This window comes from Heptranchias perlo, chromosome 4 (genome assembly GCF_035084215.1).
Source record: "Heptranchias perlo isolate sHepPer1 chromosome 4, sHepPer1.hap1, whole genome shotgun sequence".
Lineage (NCBI taxonomy): Eukaryota > Metazoa > Chordata > Chondrichthyes > Hexanchiformes > Hexanchidae > Heptranchias > Heptranchias perlo.
This window is the reverse complement of record NC_090328.1, coordinates 76,541,892-76,563,282: the sequence shown is the minus strand read 5'-3', so window position 1 is coordinate 76,563,282 and position 21,391 is coordinate 76,541,892. Positions and strand designations below refer to the sequence as shown.

Genomic DNA, 21,391 nt, shown 5'->3' with positions numbered 1-21,391 from the left:
GGTTGCGTGATCGACAGATGATTTCAAATAAACCGATCTGAAATTGCTGCCAACCGTGGTACAAGAAGGCTCTGCTCCGTGAACATCCACATATTCGCAATTCAACCCCATCTCCTTGTTAACTGGACATCACATCTCCCTCACTTGATTCCGAAGATACACGCGGATCTTACCCGATGAAGCGGCCGGTTTCTGTCGGATTCGCGCTCTGACATTGCCAGCATCACACCGGCTCTGAATGGCTCTCGATCGGTATCCTGCCCGGGGACGGGACGGATTATCAGAGCCCACCGCTGCTGGTGGACGCCTGGCTGGTACCTCTTTTCGCTCTCATCATGTTGGTGGGACTGATGGGAAACATTCTGGTCATCTACGTGATCACAAAACACAGGCAGATGTGGACAGTCAGAAACTTTTATATAGGTAACTTCCCTCTGTATATTCTCTGGATTCTAAAAGGGATGTTAGAAAAAAAAGAGAGGGAGATAGATAGATAGAAAGAAGACCGATAGAGACGGGTAGATTGGAAGGCACAGACAGATATAAAGGATATTTTGAGAGCCTAGGTATAGTTTATGGTCATTGACTATTAATTAATAAACTACCGGAGGAATATATCCTATTATTAGGACAGCTGAAATAAAACTTGTTCTTTTTTTTTATTGGGAGGTAACCTTGTGGTTACGCTCCTTTAGGAGTAAGTGATGCGAGGTGTGCATGGTGGGGAGAGATGGCAATGCAGATTCGTTGCAGAACATCAGCCTAGCAGCTGATCGATCTCTTGCTCTCGCCGGTTTACTACGGACGTAGAAAGAAAAAAAATGATGGACCAGAATTTGCTGCCAAAATAACCGTGAGGCTAATGGCACTCGCAGTTATTTATGCTTAAATGGTACAGCAACTTCAGGAGAGTAACAGATGCAGGGTTAATTGTGAACATTTAAAAGTTACTGTCCTGGTTGTACTCCTGGGCCTTTGCTTTGCGAAAATGGCATCTCGCCCTTAGCCTCCCCTTTTTTTTTAGGAAGTTGCTGTATTTGCCCATTAAACTCAAAGTTAAGTCTTTGACTGCCAATCAACCTCTCTGGCACTTAAAATTAACCTACAAGTTTGGAGTTTCATTCTTTCAGGTCAGGTTTTGAATTTTTCAGGGAGATTTTAAAAATGTCAAGTTTTACTTTTTCTCTTACTTTTCCTTTCTGTCTTTTTTTCTCTCTCTTAATCCAATCTTTCCCTCTCCTTATTTCTCTTTCTGTACCGATTTGACATTGAATTCCCCCGCTTTAATTCACCCTCCTTCTCAGTCCATCCTATGTATTTCCCAATCCTTATCCTGATTTGGTTAAGGAGACACCCTGTTGGTTGCCCTGTTCACTCAGGTCCCAGATGCCCTGTTCCCCTCCCTGCGCCGTTATCAGCTCGCACTTTCAGCAACTTTGTGGGCAAAAATGTTTTGAGCTGAAGGGCGCAGGCGCAAGTCGAACTAATGGCAGACGGCGTTAGATGCCCCGCTACAGCAAATTCTGGCCCTCAATGGCTTTGTGAATTTTAGAGCTTAGGTAGCAAAAAAGGGAGTAGATAATCTCACGATCCGAAGTAAATGTTGTTTTTGAGTTTATAATGACCCTTTTGGTGCCAGTACAATGACAAGAAGTTAAAGCCGATTAACACATAACCAGTGTGTCTAACTTGGTCAGTATAATGCAAAATAATGCAGGAAAACAAGAATATTCTATTTGTGTGATTAATTATCTATATGACAGGTTCCTTTCTTTCTCCATAATTGCCTTTCAGATTGTTTTTTTCTCATTATATAGATTGGTGTGCGTTTCTAGCAGATGTTTTAATGTTTAGTTTGTACAGAAGAGTAATTTACACTGTAGCACCGGGCAAAAGAAATCTAAGGATCCACAAATTAAATATGGTTATGTGAAGAATGCAACTGGTTTTTCACAATCTGGAAGGGCTTGGGAGTATTTAGCAGGGAAAAACTCCACATCAAAGGGGCTTGCCTCAAATCAAACACTTCCACTGAGGAGGTGCATGGACAGGATACAACATAAAATGACCAGAACTTCCTTTTTTTCTAAATAAAAAGTAACCAGAGCTTTCAATCTAACTTGTTTAGTTCTGATTTGCAATGGACTTGATCGGTTAATCTCCTTTCACTGCTACATAATGATTGATATCAACAAAAAATGGTACATTTCTTAAACAAACTCCAACTTCAATGCAGAGAAATGTGAAGTATTACATTTTGGAGAAAGAACAGTGCAAGAAAGCATATGCTAAACAATAAGACTTTTCACAGAATAGAGAAACAGAGTGGTCTAAGGATAAATATAAGTAGCCCTGAAAATCCTTGGGGTGTGGTCATGGCTATTGACTGAATCATGTCGGTTGTGAATTTCTGCTGCCAACACTGCCAGAATATACTGGGTCAAGGGGATGCCCCATTATTGTTATACACACGACGGGCACTCAGGTTTTATGCCCCCCATCCCCCTTTTGTAAGAGGACTGATAAAAATAGAAAACAAGCCTTTACCTGCCAAATCTTTAGGTGTTCAAGCCACAGCCCAGGACTGGGCCCCACAACTACCATTGAAGAGGTCAGTATACTTCCTTTTTCTTGGAGCACTGGCTCTGAGAGGCCTAGAATACAGGAACTCTCAGTGTAAGGAGTCCCCACGCCTAGCCCCAATCTCTCAACATCAGTGGCCTAGTGAGGAACAAGTGCCCCCAAGGAAGGTTATTGGAAACTCCCATGCTAAATTGAGACTTGATGTATCTAGGTCCTCGCCTAGTTTATGACTCTGCTGCTAAACTCCCATCAAAGTATGGTAGTAGTGCACAGTAAGAGCCAAGGTTTTTTGGCCTGATCTTTAAAGATAGATTTAAAAAAGGCTGTAAAATTGCATATAAATTTCTGTATTTTATATATAGGGGCAATGTATAAGAGCAAGGCAGTATTGTTGCACTTGTTGCAAGACATTGGTTAGGCCACAGTTGGAGTATTACCTGCATTAGGGACACAGCATTCTAAGAAGAATATTACAGCTATAGAAAGGGAACATGGAATATACAGTGGAATGATATTAGGAATGAATGATTACAGTTATGAAGAAAGACCTGAATAATTGGGGCCTTTTTCACTGGAACAGGGAAGATTAAGGGAATGATCTAATGGAGGTGTTCAGAATAATGAAAGGCTTTGAGAAATAGTGAAAACTTGTTGCCACTGGTTGGTGAATTGATAGTAAGGGGCCCATAAACTGAGTATTATTGCTAGAAGAATGAAAGGGGGATTTAGAAAACATTTTTTCACAGAGGGTTATCATAACATCGAATACTTTACCACATGTGGCTATTGAGGCAGAGACTATTACATCACTTAAAAGGGAGCTGGATTAGGTATTTGAAAGGATGAATATAAAAGGATATGAGGAAACTGCAAGGAAAAGGGATTAAAGTAGATGGCTCCAGCTGAAGAGCTAGCATTGGCACAAGCAGTGGGCGAAAGGCCTCCTTCTGTATTGTAATTTCTATTAACTTCCTTACATTTGCCCACCGCTGCATTCAAAAGAAATGTTTTAGAAATCATTTGTAGAAAATACTGTTTTACAGGTGAGTTGTGGAAAAGGATACTTGGTGTACTGATTCATAAATGCAGATGACTTCACATCTGGCTTTTCCTGAGAAGATTTTTAAAGTGAAAGTTTGTTTCTATTCTCTTTCCATCCCTGCCTGCCCCCGGCCCAATATTTGTGCAGGTGAGTTTGAAGCCCAAGGAACTGGAGGATTCTCCCTTCATTCCTTCACCCCTCCCTTTGTGAATGATATTTCTTGCCAATTTCACCGATTCAAACATAAACCAGAAATGCTCTTTCCAGACTTCTGCTGGCTTTTAAATTGGCAACATTCTCGGGACTAAATCTTCAGGGACTAATGAGTTCATCTGGGATGGTATGAAATGAACAAAGGCTGATTGAAAAGATATTTACTATGTTTTTGCGAGGGATGAAAGATAAATCTTGTGTAATTAATATATAAAGATACCACAACACAATTTATTTTGAATTTTTCAGCGAATCTGGCCACCACTGATGTAATTTTTTTGATCTGCTGCGTTCCTTTCACCGCCCACTGCCCAGCTGGATCTTTGGAGACTTTGTGTGCAAATTTATCAACTATCTTCAACAGGTCATTGTCTAGGATCTGACTTATGTTAGATTATTAACATGAAGTTTATGAGAAATGCAAATTTCTAATCATATCTTTAATTAAAGCAAATACGCATCTGGAACAGACTATGGAAAGAAAAAGTGTCAGTTGAGTCCCCAGGCTGCTCTTGCTCACCTCTCAGGGTCAAGTTAGAGAGCCACATTGGAAGATTGCTTGGAAGGTTGTGAATTGCCTGCTCAGTCCAGAGTCTGCAGAAGGAGCACAGTAGGAGGAAATAGAAAAAAGAAAAAAAATCTTGCCAATATTTTTCAGGTCAAACTTTTTAGCTATTTGTAATATGAAATGTAAATTCTACATAGAGTTGGGACAAATGGGCAGATAAATTTGACATAGGTTTAAAAATGTTAACTTCAAATGTTACTATTTTACAATTTTAATGACATCATCACTGGTTGCTTCTGTCTAATCCACATTTATCAGCCAGTATCTTTACAGACATGTGAATGATGATAGCTTTTCAATGGGATTTGGATGTTGTAATTTCTCCGAGCATCATTCTCAATTGCTGACCCATTTTAACATGGGGCAAATAAAAAGAATCCTCACCTGAAATTCAATTGACTGAGGTAGGAGAAATGATCCCCTGAGGTTCCCTTTTATTGACTCCACTGATTAAAGTCACAAAGGTTGAGTCAACATTAAAATCCTAAACTGCTGGGCTTTCCCTTGCAACTCATTCTTTGAATACGGCCAGGGATCTTTAATATTCATCTGGACCACAGGAACAAACAGACAGGGCCATGGCTTAATGCATATCTGAAGAATGGCACCCCCAACAGAGGTGCACTCTGTTAGTACTGCACTGCCATATCACCCTAGTTTATGTGCTCAATTCCTGGATTGGGACTTGCACACATTTATATATAATTGTTCTAATTAAATATTGCACAGATATAAGCCACTTACCTGAATTCCTGAACTCGATAGAGCACCTCATTAAAGGGAAAGCTACAAAATAAATGCCAAAATAGCTTAATTTGGGTAATTTCATGTTTGATTCAATATAGTACGCTAAAAGGAAAATAAGGACCAGTGATCAGAACTTACCTAACACTAGGATCATAGAATGATACAGCACCGAAGGAGGCCATTTGGCCCATCGTGCCTGTGCCGGCTCTTTGAAAGAGCTATCCATTTATAGAATCATAGAAGTTTACAACATGGAAACAGGCCCTTCGGCCCAACATGTCCATGTTGCCCAGTTTATACCACTAAGCTAGTCCCAATTGCCTGCACTTGGCCCATATCCCTCTATACCCATCTTACCCATGTAACTGTCCAAATGCTTTTTAAAAGACAAAATTGTACCCGCCTCTACTACTGCCTCTGGCAGCTCGTTCCAGATACTCACCACCCTTTGAGTGAAAAAATTGCCCCTCTGGACCCTTTTGTATCTCTCCCCTCTCACCTTAAATCTATGTCCCCTCGTTATAGACTCTCCTACCTTTGGGAAAAGATTTTGACTATCTACCTTATCTATGCCCCTCATTATTTTATAGACTTCTATAAGATCACCCCTGAACCTCCTACTCTCCAGGGAAAAAAGTCTCAGTCTATCTAACCTCTCCCTATAAGTCAAACCATCAAGTCCCGGTAGCATCCTAGTAAATCTTTTCTGCACTCTTTCTAGTTTAATAATATCCTTTCTATAATAGGGTGACCAGAACTGTACACAGTATTCCAAGTGTGGCCTTACTAATGTCTTGTATAACTTCAACAAGACATCCCAACTCCTGTATTCAATTTAGTCCCACTCCCCTGCTCTTTCCCCATAGGCCTGTAAATTTTTCCACTTCAAGTATTTATCCAATTCCCTTTTGAAAGTTAACATTGAATCTGCTTCCACCACCCTTTCAGGCAGTGCATTCCAGATCATAACAACTCACTACATAAAAATGTTTTTCCTCATGTTGCCTCTGGCTCTTTTGCCAATTACCTTAAATCTGTTTCCCCTGATTACCGACCCTTCTGCAATTGCAAACAGTTTCTTCTTATTTACACTATCAAAACCCTTCATGATTTGAACACCTCTATCAAATCTCCCCTTATCTTTCTCTGCTCTAAGGAGAACAACCCCAGATTCTCTAGTCTGTCCACGTCACTGAAGTGTTTTATCCTAGGTGCATGGCGACTCTTGATGCATATGTGACTATTTAAATCTTTTACAAATTCCAATCTATCTTCCATGGCATTGCACGGGTGTAGTCAAGACCAATTAGAATTTTTCAGGTCAAGTAGGGTTAGAGGATGGGGGATAATTGAACCAATGTAGCGGAGCAGGGAGAGGGAAGAGGAGGGGTAGGCGGGGAAGAGAAATGCGGGACAGGATGGGAGACAGGAGAGTCGGGGAAAGAAGGGTGGGCAAAGAGAGAGGAAGAAAGAAAGAGAGGAAAGAAGAAGGCACAAATCAGGAGTGTGATGGAATACTCTCCACTTGCCTGGATGAGTGCAGCTCCAACAACACTCAAGAAGCTCCACACCATCCAGGACAAAGCAGCCTGCTTGATTGGCACCACATCCACCACCTTAAACATTCACTCCCTCCACCACCAGTGCACTGTGGCTGCAGTGTGTACCATCTACAAGATGCACTGCAGCAACTCACCAAGGCTTCTCCAACAGCACCTTCCAAACCCACGACCTCTACCACCTAGAAGGACAAGGGCAGCAGGCGCAAGGGAACAACAGCACCTGCACGTTCCCCTCAAAGTCACACACCATCCTGACTTGGAAATATATCACCGCTCCTTCATTGTCGCTGGGTCAAAATCCTGGAACTTCCTACCTAACAGCACTATGGGAGAACCTTCACCACACGGAACCGCAGTAGTTCAAGAATGCGGCTCACCACCACCTTCTCAAGGACAATTAGGGATGGGCAATAAATGCTGGTCTTGCCAGCGATGCACACATCCCATGAATGAATAAAAAAAGAGCAGGGAGCAGAGAGGGAGAAGACAATGGAAGAGAAGGGAGAAGAAGGGACAGAGGAAGGCAATGGGGAGGAGGAGGGGGAGGGGGAGGAAGGGACTGCTGAAGAAGGGGAATTCAGATCAGTAGGGGCAGGGGGAATGAGGCAAGAACAGCAAGCCATCAAGGGAGGAGAAATACGGGCAGTATGGGAAGGGGCACAATGGGTTAAATTCCTGTTCCTCAGTAGCCCCTCAGTTTGATGGGGGCAGCGAGCTGAAATCTTACTTGGGGGGATTGAGGGTCAAAATCTTGCTGAGAGTTGGGAGGGCGGGGAGGCAAAATCTTGCTTAATCAGGTTTTGTACCTCATCCACATCATTGAAAGGGCCCTGACCAAAGTCACAAATTACATCCTCCATGACTGTGACCATACTGCATTATCCCTTCTCGTCCTCCTCAACTCTGCAACCTTTGACATGGTCAATCACACCATCCTTCTCCAATACCTCTCTTCCATTGTCAACCTTGTTTGGTTCCAACCTTAGTATCAGATTGCGGCAAATGCATCTCCAGCAATGGCTTTTCTTCCTGGCCCCTATCTGTTACCTCCGGAGTATCTCAAGGATCCGTCCTTAGCTCCTCCTCTTCCTCATCTCCATGCTGACCCTCAGCAACATCGTCCGCTGACAAGGGGGCAGCTTCCACATATACATTAATGACACCCAGCTCTACCACTTCGCCACCACTCAACTGCTCTACTGTCTCTGTGCTGTCAGACTGCTTGTCAGACATCTAGGTGGTAATCTTAACCCCCAAGAACGGGCAGGTTGGGAGGTTATAATAATAGCTTTTTGGAGTGGGACCGCATCCCGGCTCCAATGCGCACACTTTTGGGTTTGACACAGGCGCGTTTGGATGCGCGCGCACAACAGACACCTGGAATGTCCCACCCCCACTTAAAGCCAGCGGGCCAATACTTAAAGGGGCAATGTACCTCAGTGAGATAGTTGAGGTACTTAATTTTTTGTGTATTACAAAAGTAAAATGAATTTAATCTTACCTGTTTGGGTTTCTCATCGCTTCTGATTCACATTGGGTAACAGCGGGTGGGAAGGGCCAGATCCATGAGGTGAGTGCTTTTATTGCACTGCTTGTGGGCCAGGTTCAGCAGGAGTGCTTCATCCAGGCCCAACAAGCTCACTTGTCGCTACATGACCCCACGATTGTCCAATTTCCCCACTCCAATGCTGGACCCCACCCACCCCCCCAATGCTGGACCCACCCCCCCTCGATGCTGGCTCCCCCCCTCCGTGCTGGCTCCCGCCTCCCCAATGTTGGACCCGTCCCTCGATGCTGGCCTCCCCCCGATACTGGACCTGCCCCCCCAATGTTAGAACTGAACCCCCCCCCCTGATGCTGGACCCACCCCCTCTCTGATGCTGGACTCCCCCAATCCCAATGCTGGACCCCCTGATCCAGTTGCTGGCTGGATCCCCCATTGTCATCTATGTGCACCCATCTCCCTTCCCCTCCCCCGATTTGTTCCAGGGCTCACAATCTCTCTCTCCCTCCCGCTTCCACTCTCAGATTCGCAGATCATTTCCCTCCCGACAAGCAGCCAGCGCGTCAATTTGGCTGCCTGGCGCATGGGAAACCCGGAAGCACAAATACTAACCTTCAATTGAGTTGCGATCGTAGATTGTGACGTACTTTGGCTTCCGGGCTCCCCACGTAAATATTTAGAGATGGGCTGGGCTCCCGGCTCCAAGTTAAAATCATGCCCCTAGTCTTTAATGAGCCACAATTTTCTCCAACTAAACACTGGGAAGATCAAAGCCATTGTCTTCAGTCTTCGCCACAAACTCCATACTCTTGCCTCCGATTCCATTCCTCCTCCCTGGCCACTGTGTTAAGCTGAAACAGATTGTTTGCAACCTTGGGATTCTATTTGACCCCAAGCTGAGCTTCTGACCCCATATCCTCTCCACCAGAAAGACCGCCTACTTCCACCTTCATAACATCGCATTCCTCTGTGCCTATCTCAATCCATTTCATGCAGAAACCCTCATCTATGCCTTTGTCACCTCCAGGCTTGACTCTGCCAATGCTTTCCTGGCCGGCCTACCATCCTGCACCCTCTGTATCTTCAGCTCATCCAAAACTCTATTGCCAATACCCTATCCCGCACGAAGTTCCGGTAACCCATCACTTCTGTCCTCACTGATCTACATTGGCTCCGAGTCCACCAATGCCTCAAAATTAAAATGCCCATCATTGCGTTTAAGTCTCTTCATGGCCTCGCCCCTCCCTATCTCTGACTCCTCCTGCAGCACTACAACCCCCTCCCGAACTCTGACCTCTTGAGCATCACCCCTCCCATCATCCGAATATTGGTGGCTATGCCTTCAGCCGCCGAGAATTCATGCTCTGGAATTCCCTGCCTAAACCCCTCCACCTCCCACCTTCCTCTCCTCCTATAAGACCCTGCTATATAAAATGTAAATTGTTTTTGCTGGGGCGGGCGGGTGGGGGACATTAAGGGTCATAAACTTGTTCACTGTGAGGAAGGGGATTCTCGAGGGCGAAATGTTGCTTAATGGGGGGAGTATACAGGGTGGGGGGGTGGGAGGTTTAGGGCTGAGATTTTGCTTAGTGGTGGGGAGAATATTTTTACCTAATAGGCTGAGTGTTGGGATTTCTTTGTGTCACGTAAAGTTATGACCAGCCCCATTGCAATCAATTGGTCGCTTAATAGCATGTTTACAGCGCCACCTTCAGCTAAAGTACCTTTTGAATCTTCAGTCCACTCACCGTTTACACTATATCATACATATTACTTGAGATCTCCTAGTTAGTTGTTAATTCCAATCTCTTTCTCTTCCTTTCACATCTTTCCAGGTTACTGTTCAGGCCACGTGCATCACTCTCATTGCCATGAGTGTCGATCGCTGCTATGCCACCGTATACCCACTGCAGTCACTCCGTCACCGTACACCCAGAGTTGCTATGGCAATCAGTGTGGGCATTTGGATAGGTAAGACTCTCTCAATGTACATAATATATTTGTCTGCAGCTCATTTTTCTCCTCCCTCTCATGACTCTCTCCATTCCCCTTACCAATCACGGTCACCCTTTTCATTGTCTGCCTGATTATTATATTGTATGCAATTCCATTTCTTTCAAATGTATTTTTCTTACCTGCTTTGTGTAGTTTTATAGGTTATGTTGAAGATCCAGCATTCTTAATTGTTCCCTATGAGAAACTTTTAATTTTTATTGAATACTGTAATTACTTTGCTCACTGTTATTACCAAGCAAGAACTGAATCATCCAATTAGTCAGAAATTACGTACATTCTTAGTGAATAATGGAGGAAATGATTATTTGAGACATAAATAAGTGGTATCCTTTCCAACAATTAGATGATGTCCATTTTTAAGAAATACTTCAGTTAATGAGGTTTGATACAATGGGTTACATTTTTCATCTTAACCACATTATAGGGGGTATTCTGGTGGAGCGGATTGCCCACCCATTAGAGAATCCGCCCGATTTTAATTCTAATCAGACGGGTTCTATAACGGGTGACCGATCCACTCCGCCAGATTACCACCCATGCCCTGAAGACGAAATTTACCCCAACTTCTCCTTGAATTGATAGCTAGAATGCAATTTCTTAAGTTACATAGATTCAACATATTATTCCGTGTAAAGTCTATTGGGACATTTTGTTTGTTAAAGAGGCTATATAAATACAAGTCTAGTAGTAGTAATGGAATGGTGGTTTCAGCTTATTCCCAATGTTCTGCCAGTTTTAACATCCATCTTTGCTGTTGTCATTAAAGAACAGTGGAAAATATGTATAATTCAGTTTGTTTTCATGGTCAACAAATGTAATGTTCAAAGTCTATAGTATTCTGTGCAGTCTGAAAAGTAATTCAACAATTCTTTTGCATGCACTTGAAGGATCACTTGTTCTATCCATTCCTGTTGCAATGTTCCAAAAACTGGATACAGGCTATTGGTATGGACTACAGATCTACTGTACAGAGTCATTTCCATCAGTCCATGACCAACAGGCCTATATTCTCTACACATTTTTGGCTGTGTATCTGTTACCCCTCATCACAATTTGTGTCTGCTATGCCTTCATGTTGAAAAGAATGAGCAGACCTGTGGTAGAACAAATGGACAATAACTACCAGGTAAGAATATATAATATATATATATATATTTAAAATTCCACTAATTGCCTCCCCTTTTTCTCTCCCCACTCTTGAAAGCAGCTCTTTATCATCTTACCCAAGTGCCCACTCTTGTGTAAGCCAAGGCAGTTGATATTAGTTGGATATTTAACTGTAAAGGGGGCCATCATCAAGCCTGTCCTCACCTGATTTTCATGCACACTTTCAATCAAAAGTGGAAGCCCGAACTGAATTATTTTCCCCTCTCTACCTCAGGAGTGCTGAGACTGCAGCACCAGGGCCGCTGTTGCAGCTGAGATTGCACCTGGGAATGGAATCTGGAACCTCTAGGCCTGTATGGCTTAGCGCTACACCAGCTGGGGTTTTTATCCCGCAGCCTTCTGGGGGAACTGGGAAATGTTTTCGTCTCTCGAGTGTCATTTGATAATTTGATTTCTGTTTACTCAGATGCATTCATAATTCAGTACCTTTGAGTCATCAATTTAGTGGAAGTTGACTTTTTTTCCAGTTGAGAGACCATAGTGCAGGCTAACACCAAAGTCAAAGTGCGAAGAATGAAAGAGCCTGTATTTATATAGCACCTAATTAGATCCTCAGAACATCTCAAAGCGCTTCACATCCAATTAATTACTTTTTGAAGTATAGTCACTGTTGTTATATAGGAAAATGTGGCAGCAAATGTGTACACAATAATGTTCCACAAATAGCAAATGAGGTCAATGGTCAGTTAATGTTTTGTTTTTGGTTGTGTTGATTAAGGAGGGATGTTGACCAAGACACTAGGAGAACTTCCTGATCTTCTTCACCTAGTGCCTTTTATGTTCACCTTGGTTTAATGTTGCATCTAAAAGATGACAACTCCAACAATATAGCATTTGCTTAGTTCTACACTGGAATGGCTGTCTAGATTACGTGCTAGGAAACTATCTCTGCTACTTCTATCCATTTAGCTTGCATTTCTGCTCTCACCGGAGGGTCCAAAGACTGCCACCCTTCTTTGTTGAAAGGTGGCAGTTCTCTCACATTTGTAGCCTTGGCCAAAATTTCTTTACTAAATGTATCCAGAAGCACTCCCCTTTAAAGATGACCAGCAGCTCTTTCAGAGCTGCTGTCTTGCTGAAATTCCTACCTCCAAGCCAATCGTGCTTGTAGCCCTGCTCCCAGAGCTCATTTTCCAGACTCTGGAAGCTTATTACAATCAGGGGGAGGGCTAGCCTCACAATTTCTGGTGAGGTCAGTTCTCTCCATTGCCAACATGTTTGCCTGCACCATCAACAGATACAGCCCTGAATTTGGAGGTTTGCACATCAGAGGCCATCATGCTAAAACTGTATAGTGATCTGCTAAGACCATACCTTGAGGACGATGTTTAATTCTGGTCATCAAGTCACAAGGGAAATATTCATGCCTTGGAAGTGGTGCAGAGAAGGGCCACAAGACAGATGCTAAATGCCAGAATATTATGAGTTATGAGGATAGGGTGGTACAATTTGGACTCTTCAGCCTTGAAAAGATTTGAATGAGAGGGACCTTATAGTTATATAGTTACTAAATAGAATAGAAAAGGTAAATCTAGAGCACTGCAGGATAGTCAGGGTCCAACTAATACCAGATAATGGGAGAAAGAGAGAAATGTTTATTGCAGGAAGAATTTTCAAACAAGCAGTGTGAAAGTATGGTTCTGCCCCAAGTCATGGTACCAGGAACTGCTATGATCCTGCTGGAAATTAACAACTGCAATATGTAGGAGATACTGGGGGTCATTTTAACCCCAAAGAACGGATGGGTTGGGGGCGGGTAGGAGGTTAAAAAAAACAGTTTTTTGAAATGGGACTGCACCCCATCTCCAATGTGTCCAATTCTGGGTTTAACCCACGGGCATCCAAAACCTGGAAGTCCCGTCCCCATTTAATGCCATCGAGCGGATTGTTAAAAGGGCAATGTAACTCATTGAAATAGTTGAAGTACTTAATATTTTGTGGATTCTAAGCTGAAAGGAATTTAAGCTCACCTGTATGGGTTTCCCATGGCTTCTGATTCTTGCCAGGTGAAAGTAGGTGAGAGGGGCTGGATCCATGTGGGCCAGGAGGAGCAGGAGTGCTTCATCCAGGCCCAACAAGCTCACCTGGCATGATCGCGCCCCCCCGATCTTCTCCAAGGCCCCCCCGGATCTTCCCCAAGGCTCCCTCTGATCTTCTCCAAGGCCCCCCCCCCCACCCCGATCTTCTCCAAGGCCCCCCACTGATCCTCTCCAAGGACCCCCGCATCTTCTCCAAGGCCCCCCCCCACCGCCTGATCTTCTCCACGTTCCTCCTCCCAATCTTTTCCAAGTCTCCCTCCCCCCAATCTTTTCCAAGTCTCCCTCCCCGATCTTCTCATAGCCTCCCCTCCCACCCCCGATACCCTCCACACACCCCCCACCCCCCACCATGTCATCCATGGCCCATGATCTCTCCCTCCCTCCTCTCTGAAGCTCCTTTCCCTCCCAACAGACAGCCAGCTGTCGCGCGGGAATTCCAGAAGCAAAAATAATACCTTCAAATGAGTTGTGATCGCAGATTGCGACGCACTCACTTGACTTCTGGGTTCACCACGCGAACATCTACCTACCCGCTGAGTTCCTGGCTCAGAGTAAAAATTCTGCCCACTGAGTGTGATGAGCGTGAAGGTGCAGAACAAGGGTACAGTTTCTCATACTGGGACTACTCACACACTCACATCCACACAACAGTAAGAGTGATTTGGAAAAGACAACCGGCTCCTTGAAAAGAAAATCAGTCACTTCAATGAAGTTGATTCTTTTCTCATTCCTGGTGGACAGCAGTTGTGAACAAATTTACCAGTGACATTTATTCTTGCAGATCTCCTGATTGTTTAACATTGTATTCTTGTACAAGTAGTTATTTATTTGTTTGTTGAAATCAGAAACTGATATTTATTTTTGTGCTTTTAGTTACATTGTTATTTATTTGAAAGTAAATGGCTTAGCTATTTATTTCTATTAATGGTTGATCAACAACGTCAGGTCAGTATGAATATGTTTTATTAACTTGTGAAATTGGAGTTTTGAATGAACTTTGTGGTCCTAAATTAAGGTATGGGCATAAAATTTATTCACAAAACTTAAGATGAACCAACATATGAACTGTCTCAGGTTTGAGAGTAGCCATTAATTCAGGATTGAGGTTGTCAGGTAACGTGTTAATTTCAAGGGAGTACATTCAGCAGGAAATGAATTAAGGGGGGTAATTTTAACTGGTCAGTTGGGGGCAGGTGGAAGGTTAAAATAACAACTTTTTGGAGTGGGACCGCATCCCGGCTCCAACGTGCCCACTTCCGGGTTTGACCCAGGCGCATTTGGATATCTGCACACAATAGACACTCGGAAGTCCTGCCCCCCAATTAAAGCTGGCGGGCCGGTACTTAAAGGGGCAATATGCCTCATTGAAATAGTTGAGGTACTTAATTTTTTGTGCATTGCAAAAGTAAAATGAATTTAACCCCTTACCTGTTCGGAATTTCCATCGCTTCAATTTACGTCAGGTGAAAGAAGGGCCGGATCCATGAGGTGAGTGACTTTACTGCATTGCTTGTGGGCACGGAGGAACATGAGTGTTTCTTCTAGGCCCAACAAGCTCACCTGGCGCGACATGACCCCGTGATCGGCCTACTCCCCCCACCCCGATGCTGGACCCCCCCCGATCCCTGATGCTGGATTCCCCGATCCCGATGCTGGGTGACCCCCTCTCCATCCCAACGCTGGATAACCCTGCAGATTGCAACGCACTCATTTGGCTTCCGGGATCCCCACGCGAGTAAGTAGGGCTGGGTTCCCGGCTCCAAGTTAAAATTATGCCCAAGGTGTGGGTTCCAAAAAAGTGTTCAAAACTTTGCTGACCCCAAAGTAGGGACTTTGTGGATATTGCATAACAATTTCACACGAAAGGTACAATAAATAGAAGATTAAAACACATGGAAAGCATAAGAATGCATTAAGCTCATTAGGAGCAACTATATAATTATACATAAATTAAAATAAGTTGTTTGAAATTGCATTTATATATCACCTTATCACGTCTCAAAGAGGTTCTCATCCAATGAATTTCTTGTTTGAGTATACGTAAGGCCTTGGTTAAAAGTATCACCTGAAAGATGGCACCTCATACAATACAGTACTCCCTCAGTAGTGAACTAAAAGGATCGATTTTAACTGGAAAGGCAAATTGGGCAGGGTGTAAAATGGGCGGCTGATCCGCTGCTGCCTGTTTCTCGCTTGGCAGGAACAGTTAAAATTGACCACAAGGTGCCAGATTATGTGTTCAGGTCCTGGGGATGCAGTTTGAACCCTAGACATCTTATATACATTAGAAAGAGCAGTATATTGTACTTTGAGGCAGATACATATCTCTAGATTGAGGTAGTTGTTGATAAATTGCTCAAGTTTCCCTCTTATGGTTCATGTTGTCCTCAATACATTAAACCTTGTACCACACTGCAGTTTGTATGTTATCCTCTATATCTCATGAGAAAAATATATCAAGATAAAATTATCTTAAATAAGAGATTTATCTTAACTGAGGAGTATAAGAAATAAGAGGTAGAAAATTAAACATTTTCATTAAAACAGTCAGCCTCTTTCCCACAGCTGTTCTAAGTATCACTCCAAGCTGAAACACTCTTATGAAAAACCAGTTTTCAAAGCAGCAAAAAAAAACTTGTTTGCAATCTCTCTCCTATTAAAGAGCATGTTCTCCATGCTTCTCTTATGCTTTGTCTAATCAGAGATCATCTTCAAATGATTCCTTACTCTCTTTTCACAGATACAACTTCTGGCAGAAAGATCAAAGGCTATGCGCACCAAGGTTTCAAAGATGGTGATTATGATTGTCCTTCTCTTCACAATCTGCTGAGGTCCAATTCAGCTGTTCATCCTTTTTCAGGCATATGACTCCAGCTTCAGGCGAAATTATGACACAAGATCAAAATATGAGCGCACTGCATGTCGTATTCCAATTCCTCAATTAATCCCATTGTCTATGCCTTCATGGGGGCCAACGTCAGAAAATCTTTTAAAATTGTTTTCCCCTTCTTGTTCAAGAAGAGAGTTGCAAACACTGGTGCACCAGCCCAGAATGCAGAGATGCAGTTTCTGTCATTTGGAACCTGATCTCTTTGTAACAAAAAAGGAAAATGGAAACCATAGCGAAAAAAAATGCGTTATTTACTGATGCTCCTTCATAAATTATTTTTATTTGCCCAAAAAAGAAGTGAGATTACAAGAATTCTCTGACCTTCTCCCACCAATCTGGGGTGCTCTTATAAAAAATAAAATTCTTCAGATATGATTAATTCACTCAAAAATTGAGGATGATAATTCTCATGTATGAGGTAAATATCAGGGGCATGATTTTAGCCCAGGGGCGGTGGAATTCCTGGGAAACCTGGAAGTATGGGTTTCCTAGACATCCTTACAGGGGTGTCCATCGGGGGGGTGGAACGTCGGGGGTCACAGGGCGGCTGTCAGTCATCGGTGGAGGGAGCTGTCAGTCATTGGGGGGAGTTCAGTCATCGAGGATGGGGGTCAGTCATCGGTAGGGGGACTGTCAGTCATCGGTGGGGGCGGTTCAGTCATCGGGGGGGTTCACTCATCGGGGGGCCGTCAGTTTCTGGAGTGGGGGTGTCAGTCATCAGAGGAGTCGTCATCGGGGGGATCAGTCATGGGCACGGGAATCCCGACTCCCTGGGGCTAAAATCAAAAAAGCTTTGAAAATGGAGGCCCACCGCCTCCTTAAAAGCTTTTAATGCCCAACCCGCCTCCCGAGAGCGCGGGAATCGCAGCCTCTCGTCCCGCCCCAGTGTAAACCAGAAATGGGCAGGTTGGGGGCAGGTCTTAGATTTTTGCAGTTTTGAATGCTCCACCCCCCAACCCACCTGTTTTTCCAGGCTAAAATCATGCCCCATAAGTTGGAGCTCCCTGATGCTACCACCTGATATGGTACTAAGCCATACAGATCAGGAAAATTGCAGGTTAGGTCCCCGGAGTGTGCTGAGTTAGCTGACCTGAGCCAAGGCAGCAGTTTGGGAAGTACAACTGGATTCAAAATTTTTGGGTTAGGGTAGCGAAAAAGAATCAGCCATGATTCCTACTTGTGATTGTTGTCAAGTGATCCCTGCTGGAAAATATGTTTGTGAATGTTGGAGGAAGACAGGATTCGGTTTGACTGTGATGCCCTCCATGATTAAATAGCCTGCCAAAACACATTGGCCTATAAATTCAGCCAAGTGGACGCTAATCGGCCTACTAAGCCCGCAAAATGCTCAAATCTGCTTAGTTAAATTTTATCTCAATGTAATCACTGTACTCCAATTATAGAAAGTAAATCAACATTTAATTTGAAACTTATAACTTGGCTCTACTGATGGCTAACTGGGGTCGATTTTCAACTTGCCGCCCAGGCATGAAACGTGTTGCAGATTGGCTGTCTGTTATAGAAACCGCACAATTTTCATTTCGATTAATTTCATTGGAAATGAAAATCCTCAGTAATGGCCACTTGGGCAAGGAACTGTAGAATGACTGCTGCCTGTGGAACCTATCCAGCAAGGTCATGACCTTCAGGTGGGGAGGGGAGAAAATTGGCAGGATGAAAAAAAGATATAACTGAGGAAAAATAGCATAAGGGCATAAGAAAAAGTCAAGGATAAGAAAAGCCCATTTGGCCTATCGAGTTCATTCCTCAATTCTCCCAGCCTAGCATCTTGAATTCACCTACCGTCTTAATTGCACTACCTTACCTGGTAAATCATTCCAAACAAGTATCATCTTTTGAGTAAAGTTTTTTTTTCTATGATCCATTTTAAATTTTCTTTTTGCAGATTAAAATTTATGTCCTTTTGTCCCACTGGCCTGACTGAAAAAGTAATATTCTGGGTTCACTTTATCTATGCCATTGAATAATTGATATACCTTGCCCCGCCCCTCCCTATCTCTGTAACCTCCTCCAGCCCTACAACCGTCTGAGATCTCTGCGCTCCTCCAATTCTTGCCTCTTGTGCATCCCCGATTTTAATCACTCCACCATTGGCGGCCGTGCCTTCAGCTGCCTAGACGCTAAGCTCTGGAATTCCCTCCCTAAACCTCTCTGTCTCTCTACCTCTCTTTCTTCCTTTGAGACGCTCCTTAAAACCTACCTCTTTGACCAAGCTTTTGGTCACCTGTCCTAATAGTTCCTTTTGTCAAATTTTGTTTGATAATCACTCCTGTGAAGCACCTTGGGAAGTTTCATTACGTTAAAGGCACTATATAAATGCAAGTTGTTGTTGTTGTTCAGGTTGCCCTTAACCTTCTCACTAGACTGTAATGCTTGAGCTTCTCTAAACTTTTCTCATAGTTCATCTCCTTTACACTCAGGATCATTCATATTGCTCTTTCCTGCACCCTTTTTCACAATGCATGCATGATCCTTTTAAAGTGTGATGACTGGAACTGCATATAATATTCCAAATGAAATCCAACCAGTGCATTACAAAGCCTCAGCATAACCTCTGCAGACTTATACTCCAATGTTCTGGCTCTGTATCCCAACATTCTATTTGTTCTTAATGTTTCTTCATGGTGTCTTGACATTTGTCAAGGAAAGGTTAATCAGAGTGGCAGCAGAATTCTGCTACTGACTTGGGCTGATTTGGTAATGTAGTAATGTTAACTTTTAACCTTTGTTTGTTAAGTAGGGTAGTATGATTCTTAAATTGTAATGTCTTAAAATAACTAATTGATTCTGCAGTTGTACAGCTACACTGCAATTATAAGATGGTGACCACTGAACTTTTAAACTAAGACTGACCCTTACAGTGCAGGCAGTTTTAATATGCTTGTGTGAAGTAATCACCTGGTAGAGAACAAGGACACATCTGTATAAAATATTATCTTTTTAATTAAAGTCATTGTAGGATGGGATGACCAGGTTGGTGCTGAGGAGATGCAGAATCAAAGCAATAGATTCACATGGTCCAGCAGCAATTAAATATAACAGGAATGAAATGTGCGATAAGATAACAAAAATAAGGAGTGATTTATTAGTTCAATGGAAAAGGAGCTTGTGAGTTGGGGATTCAGCTTGTTGACTGAGCTTTTTTTTTTATTCGTTCACGGGATGTGGGCGTCGCTGGCGAGGTCAGCATTTATTGCCCATCCCTAATTGCCCTCGAGAAGGTGGTGGTGAGCCGCCTTCTTGAACCGCTGCAGTCCGCTATTGATAAGGTCTAGGTTCCTTATTCATTTCTCCTTATATGCAGTTGTATTTAACTTTTGGTATAACCATGTAATGTAGAGGCATGCTGATTGTCATGTAGTAGGGGTAAGAGAAAGATATAAAAAAATAGAGAATTCCAACGAGAATTTGGAATTGATCCAGGAAGATAGAGCTCAATATCTGTTATATCAATATAACTCGAAAGATATCATTTCCCATCCAAGTTCGCTTGCTTGTAAGTACTTTACTTTATTTGACGTATTAATGCTTTGAATAAATGAACTTTGCTTGTGTATTGTCTTGCCGTTATTGATTAAACTCACATAAATATAACTAAGTAGTTAACAACATTGAAAGTGATGGTCTGCAACAACTCCCAGGACCCTTTCAAACAACAGCAATGTGTATTTATATAGCACCTTTAATGTGGAAAAACATCCCAAAGCACTTCACAGAGGCGTAACCAAAAAATGGACATTGAGCCAAGGAAGGAGATATCAGGAGGGGTGACCAAAAGCTTGGTCAAAGAGGTGGGTTTTAAGGAGAGTCTCAAAGGAGGAGAGGGAGGTGGAGAGGCAGAGGGGTTTAGGGAGAGAATTCTAGAGGGTGGCATTCACCTAAGAAAGGTAGGTGTGAAACTTTTTGCTGCCAATGTGGAGTAGTTTCTTTAAATTGTATCAGGCCATGGGACAAAATATACATTCAACAAAATAACAGTGTGAGTCCAACTACAGATGGTGTCAACTACAGCTAGTGTAATTTAAGACAATGTAAATTTCAACTCAGCTCTTCAGTTGGATTCATCATAGAAGGAAGTAATCAGGGGACTAAATTATCTGGAGCTCAGAAAAGTCTATTTGTGCTAGGTATATCCATTCATTGTATACCCATGTTGCTTTTTCTTTCAATATGCAATACTTTGCATTTGTCAATGTTTAATTTCATTTGCCATCTGTCTGCCCGATTATGTAAAAGATTAAAATACTTCTGCATAAGAACATAATGCAATTTACAATAAACATTATCAGAATCATCTGAAAAGGTGAGGCATGAAAAACATGAGAACATTTTCTTTACATAGTATAATTTGAATCATGTTTTTGGGCAATCTGTATTTATTAGCTGTACCTAATGCACTTATTCATGGGTTTTATTCAGTTATTTTTAATTTTTATCTTCATTGAAATACTTCTCTCTTTCTCCTATGAAATCCTGTATTGCTGCTAGTTTCTTTTAAACTTAGTAAAATTTCCCCACTTCCCTTTTTCACCCCTTCGTCTCTTCCCAGTCTTCCCTGAAACTTTTCTCACTCTCCCCAATCCACCCATCCACCTTGCCCAATTCCTTTCCTTCCTCATTCTTCACCCTTCCTCATCCCCTTGCCTTTCCCTCTCAACTTCTGATCCCAGCATTAAGCTGGGAAACCGGCAGTTTAGTTGTGAAAGCACTCAGCGTGCTTACAGTGTTGGTGAGTACACTATAAGCACATTGGTATCTCTGTGTCTTTCAAAACTAAATCTAAACAGAGGCAGCTCAGTGCTGGGAAACCAGAAACCATCAGGCAGCAGACCCAGGGCTGGCGAGGGAGCCAGCAGCGGTGAGGGCAGGCAGGCCAGGATTGGTAAGCGGCAGGCCCCAACCTAGGAGTGATGGAAAGCAGGCTCGGGGATGGTAGGTGGTTGGATGCTCACGATAGCCAATAAAAGCAAAAGCAAAATAAATTATAGATAAAAGCAGCCTGAGGGAGGAGGGAAAAAAAGAGTAAATAGAAACATTTT

The 21,391-nt window shown here is 43.0% G+C and overlaps 1 pseudogene; it reads left to right on the top strand.

The window, feature by feature from the left end:
• Window positions 1-227: 227 nt before the first annotated feature.
• On the top strand, window positions 228-16,775 carry LOC137320524 (G-protein coupled receptor 54-like; annotated as a pseudogene).
• Window positions 16,776-21,391: the final 4,616 nt, after the last annotated feature.